We start from the raw sequence: 13,116 nt of genomic DNA on the forward strand, positions 1-13,116 counted from the left end.
CTCAGTCCCGAGCCAAGACGTGCCTCCTCAGAGAAACCTCCCTGACTTCATTAGCCAATGAATAAAGCACCCCTCCCCATCACTTTCCATCAATCACACCATTTCATGTGGAGTGTGTGTGTGCTCAATTAAGTCCGACTCTTTGCGACCCCATGGACTGTAGCCTCTGTCCATGGAATTCTCCAGGCAAGAATACTGGAGTGGGTTGCCATTTCCTTCTCCAGAGAATCTTCTCCACCCAGAGACTGAATCTGCATCTCCTGCTTTACAGGCAGATTTTTTGCCGCTTGAGCCACCTGGTAAGCCCCAGGTGGAAATGTGGAAAGGGAGAGTCAAATTCCTGCAATGGTTCCCCATTTTCTTTCTTTTTTTTTTTTTTTTTTTAAAAACCTCTATGATTCCCACACAAAAACCTGCCCAGAGATACCAGCTTTATTCATAACTGCCAAAACCTGGAAACAACCAGGATGTCCTTCAGTAGGTGAATAAACTGTGGTACATCTAGAATGGCTCCCCATTTTCCTCAGAGTAAAAACCAAGGTCCTCACAATGGCCTTCAAGGTCCCACATGATCCCTTTCAAATTTGGTTGCCTCCCCCAATCCACCTTCTGCTCCTCTCCTCCTAACTGTGTTAACCCCACCAGCCTCCTTGCTGTTCTTCAAACATATCAGGCCTGCTCCTGCCCCAGGGCCTTTGCACAGCCTTTCTCCTCTGCCTGGAATATTCTTTCTCTAGATATCTGCAGGACTCCCTACATCACTTTCTTCAAGTTTTTATTCAAAAATCACCTTCTCAAGAAAGCCTCCCCTGAGTTTAAAATGGCAACATGCTTCCCACACCCTGTCTCTCTTACCCTACTTTTTTTTCTAAGCACTGACCACTAACAGTCTTGCTTTATAAAATGCAGTTATTTGTTATGTGTGTTGTGTACTGTCTCTCTCCCCAACAAGGACTTAAGTGACATAAAGACAGGTATCTTTGTTTTGTTTGGCTGTGTCTTGTGGCCTGTGGGATTTTAGTTCTCTGACCAGGGATTGAACCTGGGCCCTCAGCAGTTAGAGTATGGAATCCTAACCACTGGACTGCCAGGGAATTCTCTCTTTGTTTTGTTTTGTGGCTATACCACACAACATGCAGGATCTACAACCAGGGATCGAACGCCTGCCCCCTGCAATGAAAGAATTGAATCTTAACCACTGGACCACCAGTGAGGTCCCTCTCTTTGTCTGATTGGGCTGTATCTTCAGTCCCTGGAAGAGCACACAACACATCATAGGTATTCAATGTGTCGAGTAAGTGAAGAGCCTGCATCCCTGTTAGAGAGATCTTGACTCTGTCTGTCTCTACTCTTACCTTCTCTCCACTCCCCTATCCACCTCCTTTTTTATAATCTGACTCCCCACCTGGAATGCCAGTTTCATGGGAGCTGGGGCCTACATCTAGCTGGATGTTGGTGGTGTCAGACTTAACCCCTGGGGGCCTTCTGGAGGAGGTGGCCTGGTGATAGACCAGCCAGGAGGGAAAACATCTGATGCTTCCAGTCAGAAGGAAAAGACCACGTTTGGGGTGCTAGCATGGGGGAGAAAGAGGAAGGATGTGGCTGAGGTCAACAGAAGCCCAGGAGAGAGACCAGGCTGAGCCTGCGCCTGAGGCCGTGGCTGGTTTGGACTGTGGGTTTGGGGCACAGGGGGGCCTTGCAGGATACACATTTGGAGGAAGAGACTGAGTTTCTCAACTAGAATCCCTGGAGGAAGGAATTTGCTGGGTCTTCCTCTGGGGTTTGCAGTGACAGGCACAGGGGTGGTGTCACCCTGTAATCCAGGAGGCTTCCAGTGGGAGCTCTGGCTGCAGGATCCATACCTACATTTCCTGCAGAACATGGCACCTAGAGTGTGATTTTTTTAAGTTTTAAAAAATACATATATTTATTTATTTGGCTGTGTTGGGTCTTAGTTGCAGCACCTGGGATGTTCGTTGCATCATGTGGAATCTTTTGTTTTAGGGCATGGATTCTTTAGTTGGGGCATGTGGGCCTCGTTGCCCCGAGGCATGTGGGATCTTAGTTCCCTGACTAGGGATCAAACCCACGTTCCCTGCATTGCAAGGTGGATTATTAACCAGTGGACCACTAGGGAAGTCCCAGAGTGCTGGCTTTGTATTTGATTCCAGCTGATATATATATATATATATATATATATTTTTTTTTTCCCCAATAGAACGTGAACGTGAAGTAGCTCCGTCATGTCCGACTCTTTGCGACCCCATGGGCGGTACCTACCAGGCTCCTCCATCCTTGGGATTTTCTAGGCAAGAACACTGGAGTGGCTGCCGTTTCCTTCTCCAGGAGATCTTCCTGACCCAGGGATCGAAGCTGGGTCTCCCGCATTGTAGGCAGACGCTTTACCGTGTAAGCCAATAGAAAGGAACTCTTATTTTTTTAAAAAAATCAAAATCTAATAACTATTATTCCCATAATACAGAGATGGAATGAGAGAGTGAGCAAGAGTTAAAGAACCACACACAGTAGGCACAAGGTCTCCCTGCCAGCCCGCTGTCCCTGACCGCTCTCCTTTGGCCCCGGGGGAGAGGCCTGGCCGTCTGCCTTACAGTGTGGAAAACCCAGAAGGAAAGCGGTTTTGAAATTCTACTCATGACTGATACCTTTCTGGACATTTTTGGCCATTGTCAGAGTCTGGCCTCTGCTTCCCCCATCTGTCACAACCTCCTTTGAATTCTTTAAAAGGCTCTATCTTTTGTTGTCATATGGATGCACTATTATATAGCACATTCAAACGGGACAGGTTTTGTGAGCAAAGAACGTTGAGCTTTTCCCCTGATCTACAACTCGTAACCCTTGGTTCCCTAGGAACCGCTTACTCTCCTGAACCTGTGAATGGTGCCTCCATCACCACTGTGGCTCGGGCCTGAAGCCTGGTGTTCATATTTGATCAGAGCTTTTGCTTTATCTCCCACATCCAACTCTATCAGCAACCCTGGGGCCTGTTCTGTCTCAAAAATATTTCCATCTCTTGCTCCCCCTTTCCCACTCTCTGGCCTGGGCTCCGTGGCTTTCTTGGTTGCCCCCTCCAGCCCCTCCAATTCTTGCCCCTCCCAGCAGCCAGGATGAGCTTTGACAGCACACACACAGTGACCTGCCGTCTGCTTAAACCCTCCCTGTGTACCGTAAAGCCGGCCCTCCTCATCTGCCTCCTGGCAACCCCTTCCATCTCCCCGAGGGGCCCCTCACCCCCTGCACACACCGACCTCTCCATTCCTGGACGGATCAGTTTCATGTCTGCCTTGGGGACTTTGCTCTCCTTCCTTCTGGGAGGAACACTCTGGCTCCACACCTTTGCATGTATGCCTTCTCCTCACCTTTCGGGACTCAGATCAATGTCACCTCCTCCAAGAGGCCTTCCTTGAACACCCCTCCCCCCCAATGTAAATTAGATCACTGAGCTGTTCAATGATTACCCTATTGACTTTCTTTATAGCATTTATCCCTAGTTGAATTAATCTGATGTGTTTACTTGTTTATTGTCTTTGTCTCTCTCACTCTCTCTCTCTAGGATTCCAGGAAAGCAGGGAACTTGTCCAGGTGAGTTATCACTGTATGCCTGTGTCCAGTGTTTGGGGTTCAATACATATTTGTTGAATGGATGAAGGCTCCAATTCTGCCTTTGCTGAACTTCTAGTGATTTTGCAAGCTCTCTTACACAATCAGAAGCTTGGTAACCTGTTTGCACTCTCATTCCAAGGATTTTAGGCCTGCTTGGCCAATCAAGTTACAGCTCATCAATTCTTGGCGGCCCCACCCCTGTCAGCAGGACACAGAACCCACAGTAGGTCCTTGGCGCCTGCTTGTGGGATTGAGTTGGTTAATGCCTGGCCCCTGTACTGATTATCTGGGCAACTTCAAGCGAGTCAGTATATGTTTTGTTGTCTCCATTCCTCACCTGGAAAGATAAAGAGCTTTGTACAGATGGTCTCACATTTCACAAGGGTTGCACACATTAAGACCTCTGGGGTTCCCACTGGCCAGTCCGGGTGAGGAGAGTGAAGAGAAGGGAGAACAGGTGGAGGTGGTCAGGCCTGGTGGGAACCTTCAGGTCCCTCCAATGAACCCAGAAGGCCTCCTGGAGGAGGAGGAACTGAGCTGTGGAGTGGGGAAGGGGAGGAATGCCGAGGCAGCCAAAAGCACCCCTTCTGGTGGGTTCTCAGGTATTTATGACCCTTCCGGCTAGTTGGAATGCAGGTGTGGGTTTGCTCTCGGACTTCGGGCTCTGCTGCAGGCCTCAGGCTGGGGAGACTTTTAGGAATGTGCCCCTTGCCTTCCAGAGCCACCTTTGGCCTTACCTGCTGTTTACCATCCTCTTCCTCCCCCTCTGTCCCCCTTGGCAGCCTGAGCCAGTGCCAGGAAATTGTTGGTCAAAGGTGAGGTCACCAAGGACCTGGAGAAATAGCAGGTCCTCATTAACCTTGTTTACCTGCCAGGTACCTGTGGCCTTACAAGGTTCTTCCTGCCCCTTCTCATTACCCGTGTCTCTTGCTCCTTTAGAAGTTCAGATTCACTGAGCAGATTTTGGTGGGGATTTCTTCATAACTGATCTTCCCAAGAGGCTCCCCATTTCTCCAGTTTCTGGTAAATAGTGTATATATCTCAGGTCACATCTCAGACCATGTGGTTATCTGGGTTTAGATGCTGGCTTCTCAGTAAGTCTGTAAGATCCTGAGGTAAGGACTATGCTCATTTGCCATTGTACCCCCAGAACCTGGCTTTTAACAATATCTTTTCAACAGTCGGATGAATGAGACTAATGTCATGGGTCTACACTGTAGTGCAAATCTCACCTCCTCTGGGCAGCCTCCTGGGATTACTTCCATCCTGGTCTATTACCCTCCCATTCCTAACTTTGGTCTATCCCACCTGATTTCTCCTTGCAGTTGCTCTCATATTATTTCAGAGGGCTGCATTTGACCGCCAGCGAGCTCTGCAAAGGCAGAGACTAGTCTTCTGATTCTCCCATCTTGCCCCTAATGGGTGCTCACCAACTAACTGGCCTGTAGGATCTGGGCCAAAGTGGGACCAGGAAGGTCAGATTATTAATCAAGTTCACCTATCTTTTTTGGGGGACTGTGCTTGGTCCCTGCTGCTGTGTGTGGGCTTTCTCTAACTGCAGCGAGCGGAGGCTACTCTCTAGTTGTGGGGCTTGGGCTCTTCACTGTGGTGGCCTCCCTTGTTGCATAGCACAGGCTCTAGAGCACATGGGCTTCAGTACTTGTGGCAGGCAGGTTCGGTTGCTCCGTGGCACGTGGAATTTTCCTGGACCAGGGATTGAATTCGTGTCCCCTGCATTGGCAGGCAGATTCTTAAACCACTGGTCTACTACGCAAGTTCTCATCTGTCTTTTTGATGAAAGAGTTTGGTCTTGTCCTGGCCCAACCTGCACATCATCACTCAGATCTGGGGTTCCCCTCTACGCGCAGTGCCGTTTTAAAACCACTGACATTTATTCATTTATTCACTCCAAAAACATTTGCCTGGGGCCTTGCATGTGCCAGGCACTAGGCTTGCTCTGACTCTGAGTTGGAGGTGATTCAGTTCCCAGTCCCCAGGAGTACAAAGCATTCAGAGAGGCGAGATATTTACCAGTGCAGTGCCTCAGCTTTGGGGCCAAACGCTGGGGCTGTCAGAGAAATCTTCCTTGAGGAAGTCTCAAAGATTCTTACTCAGCCGTTCATCTGGTGCAAGCAGTTTAAGAGAGCTTTTGCCCATCTTGGTCAGCCCAAGAGATGCTTGTAACCCATCTGTGATCCTGGTTCACAGGGAGGAGGAGGAAGATAGAGGTCATGCCCTGCATCAGCACCCCGTACCCAGTCATTGCCCCCCGAGGGATGAGAGCCACAGACACTGGCTGGCAGGCAGACACGCTGGGCTCAGACACGCTGGGCTCAGAGATTCCAAGGCCCTGGATGACTCCAGGCCAAGCTGGGTTCGGAACCCAAGTGTCCTGACTCCCACCCACTAGTTGCCCACCTGCCCTTGTCTTCACTAGGCCAGTGCTTTCGCTGGGTCAGCCCCTTGAGCTCTGGGCTGGGTGCTGGGCATAGATGGACGGACCCTCCAGGGCTCCCCTTCTTGCACAGAGAAAGATGGACACTGAAAGTGTGGTCCAGGCTGAGACACCTGTTGGAAGGAGGCGGGTATGAGCTGAGCCTCACAATTCGGGTAGAAGGATGCCCATCTTCGAGAATACGACTCCTGGAGACCTGAGTGCGCAGCCTGGCTCCATTTTTCATGGGCAGAGCAAGTTTATCAGAGGGAGAGAGGGGGAAAGGGAAAGGGGCCAGGAGAAGCCGTACTCCAGGCTGGACTGCCCGGCTGTGGGCCTGCCTGGGCAGGCTGCACGTAGCTCCCAGACCTTGTTTTCCATAGCTGCCTCAGGGCACAAAGTCCAGTGGGGTGATTTTGTCATCTCTTCCCAGGGCGGCCTTAAAGGGCCAGCACTTCCCTGGGGCTAATGATTACCTATTGGGTCACCAACAGCCCCAGATGTCAATGTGTGTAAGAATAGCTGGAAGGTGGGAACAGAGGGGTGGCCCAGGACAGGGCAGGGCAGCCCAAAAAGGAGGACGATGTCTCCTGTGAATGCCTCATGTTGGGTCTGGCTCCTCTGCATGCATGGGCCATAAGGAGGGACCTGGGTCTTTAAGGGCAAACAGCCCATGGAACTTGTGAGCCCCAAAGGGAGGGTAAAGTCCAGGGTGCTGCCCCCCCACCCCACTGACAGGAGAGCAATTTTTGGGGAGAGGAAAAAACATTCCAGGCTTGGGATTCCCATAGGTGGGAGGGGCTCCTAGCCACAGCGAAAGAAGGAGCACTTCTGGGACTTCAGGGGGTCAGACCTTGGCTGGGCAGGCCCCTCACCCTCAGACACTGGAAGGTACCCCAGACAGTGTCACTCCAGCCTTGGGAAACAGAGCACAAGTGATAATAATGAGAACTTTGTGGGACCCCTGGGACACTATATAGAGCCACCTGTACTCCTTACAACAACCCCCCGTTTGGGAGAAGGGTACAGACATCACCCTCATTTTTACCCACATGAAGAATGAAGCCCGGAGAGCTTATGTAATGGCTCAGGATCACACGGAGAGCAAGGAGCAGCGCAGGACTTGACCCCTAGCCTGGGGTGTGTCAAAGTTCAGAGCTTTTTGCCACTGTGGGTGATGGGCTGTGGTCTGCTGTTTCCTCGCTGGTCTGGCTCAACCAGGCCTCTGGAGAGCTTTCGAGATTTATCCATCCAGCCTCTGTCTCTCCTCCTCGTCCTCCCCGGGTGAGAACCTAGGTGCCCTGTGCTCAGCTGGGCTGGATCCACCCATCACCGCCTTGAGATCCGTGGCTGCAAGTGGTTGTGGCCTCCCTGCTGCCCTGGGGGCTCGGCAGGGACAGAGGCTCTGGGGGGCTTGTCAAGTAGGACAGGCCTGGAGGAGGCAGAGGGATGGACAAGATGACCCTCACAGGAAAGCCCCCAGGAGAAAGGCCTGTCCCTACCTCTGAGAAGGCGCGGCCTCAAACTCACGCTCCTGTCCTACCTCTGGTTCACAGAGCTCTTCAGGAAAGCTTTCTCTAGGTGTGTAAACCTAATGCCTTCCACGCCCGGCTGTGGCCTTCAACGGGTCTCACCTGTGTTTGAGTAAACTCCGGGAGTTGGTGATGGACAGGGAGGCCTGGCATGCTGCAGTCCATGGGGTCGCAAAGAGTCGGACACGACTGAGAGACTGAACTGAACTGCATTGAACACCTGTCTCAAACACAAGCTGTCGGTTTATCCTTTCCCAAGCCCTTTGCACAGGCAATTTCCTATGGGTTTGGCAGAGCAGTTTTTTTTTTTTCCATCCCATTAGACAGAAGAGGAAACTGAGCCTTTGCATGAGGAAGTAACTGGACACAGCAAGGTCTGGCGGCCGAGGCCAGCTCTTCCCTCACCTCCACTCAGCTGATCCTCCTGCTGCTTCCATCATGGACTCGGTTGTGTCCCTGCCTCAGGGAAACTTTCCCATCACATTCTGGCTGGCTTAGCAGTAGTGTTTTGCCTCCAGTTCTTTGACTTATTTTACTGTGTTAAGGCACACATAACATAACACTTACTGTCTTTACCATGTAAGATATAGTCCAGTTCAGTGGTATTAAGAACATTCATCTTGGTGTGCAGTGGTCAACACAGTCTGTCTCTGGAACTTTTATCTTTTCTGACTGAAACTCAGGACCCACTACACAACTTTCCATTATCTCTCGCTCTGCCCCTGAAAATACCATTCCATGTTCTGTCTCTATGATCTTTACTACTCTAAATTCCTTGCATGAATGAAACAGTACTTAATAGAATATCCTCCAGGTGTTCCCCTGCTGTAGCCTATTTTAGAAATCCCTTTCCTTTTAAGGCTGAATAATATTCCATTGTATGCATAGACCACACTTTGTTTATCTGTTCATCCATCAGTGTGCACCTGGGTTGCTTCCATATTTTAGCTGTTCTGAACAATGTTGCTGTGGGTTGCATGGATATACAAGTATCTCTTGCAGACCCTGCTTTCAATGATTTTAGGTATATACCCAGAAATGTGATCACCGGATCATATGGCAATTCTCTTTTTAGTATCTTCCATAGCGGTTACACCATTTTATGTTCTTCCCAGTGGAGCACAAAATTTCCAGTTTCTCCACATCCTCCCAAAACATGTGATTTGGGGTGTTTTGGATAGCAGCCATTCTAACGGGTGTGAGGTGGTATCTTATTGTAGTTTTAATCTGTGTTTCCCTAATGAACTGTGACGTTGAGCACTTTCTCATGGGCTTATTGGCCATTTGTACATCTTCTTTGGAGATATATCTATTCCAGTCCTTTGCCCATTAAAACTCTTTTCCTTTTTTGGCCGCACCACATGGCATATAGGATCTTAGTTCCCCAACCAGGGATTAAACCTGCACCCCCCCGGAGTGGAAGCAAAGAGTCTTAGCCACTGGATCACCAGGGATCCATTTTTGAATTGGGTTGTTTGATTTTGTTGTTGTTGTTGAGTTTGGGGAGTTCTGTTGTTGGGGAGTATATTAAACATATACTCTGTTTTTTTCTATATATATATTCTGTATATTAATTGCTTCTTGGATATATAACTTGCAGATATTTTCTCTCATTCTATGGGTTACCTTTTTACTCTGTTGATAGTATCTTTTGATACACAAAGTGTTTTAAAATTCCATGAATTCCAGTAGTTCTTGGTGATGTTGATGGGCTGCTTCATATGGCATTCCAGAGTAGCCCATATCCAAGCTTCCTCTAGACCTGTCTCCCTGAGTTGATGGCCTGTTTACCTGGCTGACCTCACTCATGGATGGAGAGCTCCCTGGAGCCAAGCTCCAGCCTGACTGAGGTCTGCATTTGCAGCATCAGCACAGGGCCTGGCATGTAGCAGATGCTCAGTGTCTGTTTGGTGAATGGGTGAAAATGACCTACGTGTGATGACAGATCACTCAGGCTGGGGTTTGGCGGAGGGCACAGGAGAGATGAGGGGCCCCAGCATTATGGAGAAATGGATACAAGAGGACTTCCCTGGTGGCACACTGGGTGAGAATCTGCCTGCCAATGTAGGGGACACGGGTTCGATCCCTGGTCCAGGAAGATTCCACATGCCGTGGAGTCGCTGAGCCCATGCGCCACAACTACTGAGCCCTCGCTCTAGAGTCTGTGAGACACAGTTACTGAGCCTGTGTCCTCCAACTACTGAGGCTCATGTCCCTAGAGCCTGTGCCCCACAACAGGAGCGGCCACTGCGATGAGAAACCGCATACCACAAGGAAGAGTGGCCCCAGCTCGCCCCAAAGCAGGAAAGCCGGCCCAAAGCCATGAAGACCCAACACGGCCAAAAATAAAAATAAAAAAAAATAGAAATTTAAAAAAAAAAAGAAAGAAAGAAATGGGCACGAGACAGCCTGCTTCTGCCAATAGAAGGAGGAGAGCAAGACGGTGAGGAGCACGGACTTTGGAGTTGGGTGCCCAGTTCGAATCCTCTCTTATTGGTTGCACAGCCTTGGGTGAGTTACTTAACCCTTCTAGGCCTCAATCTCTTGGCCATCTTTGAAATGGGAGTAAAAATAGTATCTAGTTTAGAAGATTGGTTATGAGAATCAAATGGCTTGTAAAACCCGGAGAATAGGGCTTAGCATATCATAAACATTATACAGGCTCTGGATGTTATTATTACTTTACCACAGTCTCAGCAATTTGAGGGCAGAGAACACATTCCCTATCTCACTGTGTCCCCAGCACCTCGCACAGTGCCCGACGCAAAGCTGGTGCTTGTAGAGTATTTATTAACGGAATTAAATTGTCTTTTGTCCACCAGGCAGTCCTTCTTAACTTCGACCTTAGTTTCTCCTACTACATCTTCCTGACATTCTTAGTCCTGTTATTCATGGTCCTGCTGCTCAGCTTAGTCTTGGCCTCTTTTTACCTGGAAAGGACCTCTAGGAAGGAAAACTGGTTCTCAGTCCTTCATACGGGGAGCCTGGGGCCAGGTGGGCTGGGTGGTTAATCCTGAGAGTGGAGGCTGGGGAAGGGCTGCCTCTCTGCATTTGTCCTTTGTATCCCCTGCCCCAAGTCCTAGAATCACAGAACCTCAGGGCTGTTCTCTCCCCGTGGAGGGACCTGAACTACTCTGTGCCTGTTCTCTGTGTGGCTTGCCAGCTGCCTGGTTTCCCTCTTGGAACTAGGGAATCAGAGAGAAGAGAAGATGTTCTGAAAGATGTCTTGTCTCCTTCCAGAGGTTCTAGGATGTGACTCTTTTAATATATCATTTACTTGTTTATTTTTGGCTACACTGGGTTTTTGTTGCTGCGGCAGCTTTTCTCTAGTTGTGGTGAGCAGGGGCTCCTCTCTTATTGTGGAGCTTGAGTTCTAGGTACGTGGGTTCAGTAGTTGCGGCTCCCGGGCTCCAGAGCACAGGCTCAGTAGTTGAGGTGTATGAACTTAGCTGCTCTGCAGCAAGTGGGATCTTCCTGGATCTGGGATCCAACGCGTGTCTCCTGCACTAGCAGGCAGATTCTTTACCACTGAGCCACCAGGGAAGCCCAGGATGTGATTCTTTGGATCATCTCCTTGGCACTGTTGTTACTTCCAGAGGCAGCTGGGAGCCAAGCCCTAAAGTAAGGGTGGAGGGACAGCCCTGATGCTTCCCCAGGTCTGGTGACAGTGGGACTGACTTCTCTGCATGCTGCCCCACTGCCCTCCATTCACTGGGCCCTGCTGCCACAGTCAGCTGTGGCAGCTGGGAGCCAGGCCCACGTGGACCTGGGCAGTCAGCTGTGCCCTCTGCCCAGGGGTCAGCCCTCCCTGGGCTCCTGAGGTCCCGAGTCCCCTGACGTCACTCAGATCCTGTGACTCGCCCCTCCCCACTCAGGAGGAACCTTGTGCCTGAAGACTTTGGTCTTTCCTCTGATGCTCTTGGGCAGAGTGGCTGGTGGGTCAGGTGCCAGTGGGTGATGGGAAGGCTTGGAGGCTGGCATGGGCCCTGCTTGGGTGGCTCTGTGTGTGAGAGCCATGAGTCACAACTTTCAGGCAGCAAGCAGGAGAGAGGGCAGGTCATGGGCACTGGATATGTGGGGTGTGGAAGGGGTGTGGAACCCAGGTTCACACCCCAGATGTTCCCATCGCCTGAGAAGCCCGGTAGCTGACCTGCATCTTCATGAGAGTGGGGCGGGCTTGTGCACGAGTGTGTGGTCTAAGTGTAAGTGCAGGGATGTGAGGAGGAGGGTGATGTGGAGGATGGGCAGAGTGTGTGCTCCTGGTGCCTGTACCGTGAGTGGGGTGGTCTGTGTTGGGAATGGGGTTGGTACTGGTTCTGGACTTGGGGGGCTAAGCAGAGGTCACCGGAGAGAGTGACCACAAAATTACAAGGTGCCTCGATCTCTATTTTAATTTAACCTCAGCCTCTGCTGGGGTCAGGTTGCTGGGTAACTGTTGGGAATGGGGGTAGAATTTAGGGCCTCCTATTGCCACCAACCACCACCTCCCCCAGCTGATGATTATCATCTGAACGATGATGACATAGGAGGGGAGAGACTTGTTACCCTTGGTCATCACACCTCCAGCCAGCAGGGCTGGCTTTTGGGGAGTGGTTTCTGTGTGTTTACGACTGTCAGTGTGTGTGTATGTGTTGTTTCAAGTCTGATTTATCTTTGTGTATATAAACATGTGTGAGCCTGTGGCCTGTGATGGGCTCTGTGTGTCTGTCACTTTTGAGGTGTGTGTGTTCCCATGTGTATATCCATGAGCTGTGCCACTGTATTTTATTTTCTTTTTTGACTGAGGGAGCATGCTGGAGTCACATTTTCCAAATTACACAAACAGAAACAGCATTCTAGAACTAAATGCTAACAGTCCCCATTATATATATATACACACACACACATATATACACATGTGTCTTACTTTGTATCATGTATATATTTGCTGTATATCAAAATAAATGCCTTTGATATATTATTGAAACAATTTTCTTAAGCAATTAAAAATGTAAACCATTTCTTCTAATAAGTTACATCTTCTGATAAGAAGATGAATCATGTTTTGATTGTTGTTGTTCAATCAGTAAGTTGTGTCCAACTCTCTGTGACCCCATGGACTGCAGCCCTCCAGGCTTCCCTGTCCTTCACCATCTCCCGGAGTCTGTTCAAATTCAAGTTCTTGAGTCAGTGATGCTATCTAACCATCTCATCCTTTGCCACTCCCTTCTCCTTTTGCCTTTAGTCTAGTTATTTGTTATCTTTCTTTCCCACTAGAATATAATGTTGAGGAGGGCAGGCATTTATTTGGTCTTCCTTGCTTACTGTTGTATTCCCAGTTCCTAGAACTGTGCCTGGCATGTAGAAGGTGCTGAAGAAATACATTTTAAGTGAAAGGGAAAGCATTTCTGAGAAAAGCATTTAAGAGGCCTGAAGGGTGAGGAGGCATTTACTGGGCCAACAAAGGGTAAGGACTGTTTAGATGGCAGGCACAGTATGTACAAAGGTCCTGAGGCAGGTGGGGCAGAATGCATTCTGGGAGCTGTCAGG

Source organism: Cervus elaphus, chromosome 7 (assembly GCF_910594005.1).
Source record: "Cervus elaphus chromosome 7, mCerEla1.1, whole genome shotgun sequence".
Lineage (NCBI taxonomy): Eukaryota > Metazoa > Chordata > Mammalia > Artiodactyla > Cervidae > Cervus > Cervus elaphus.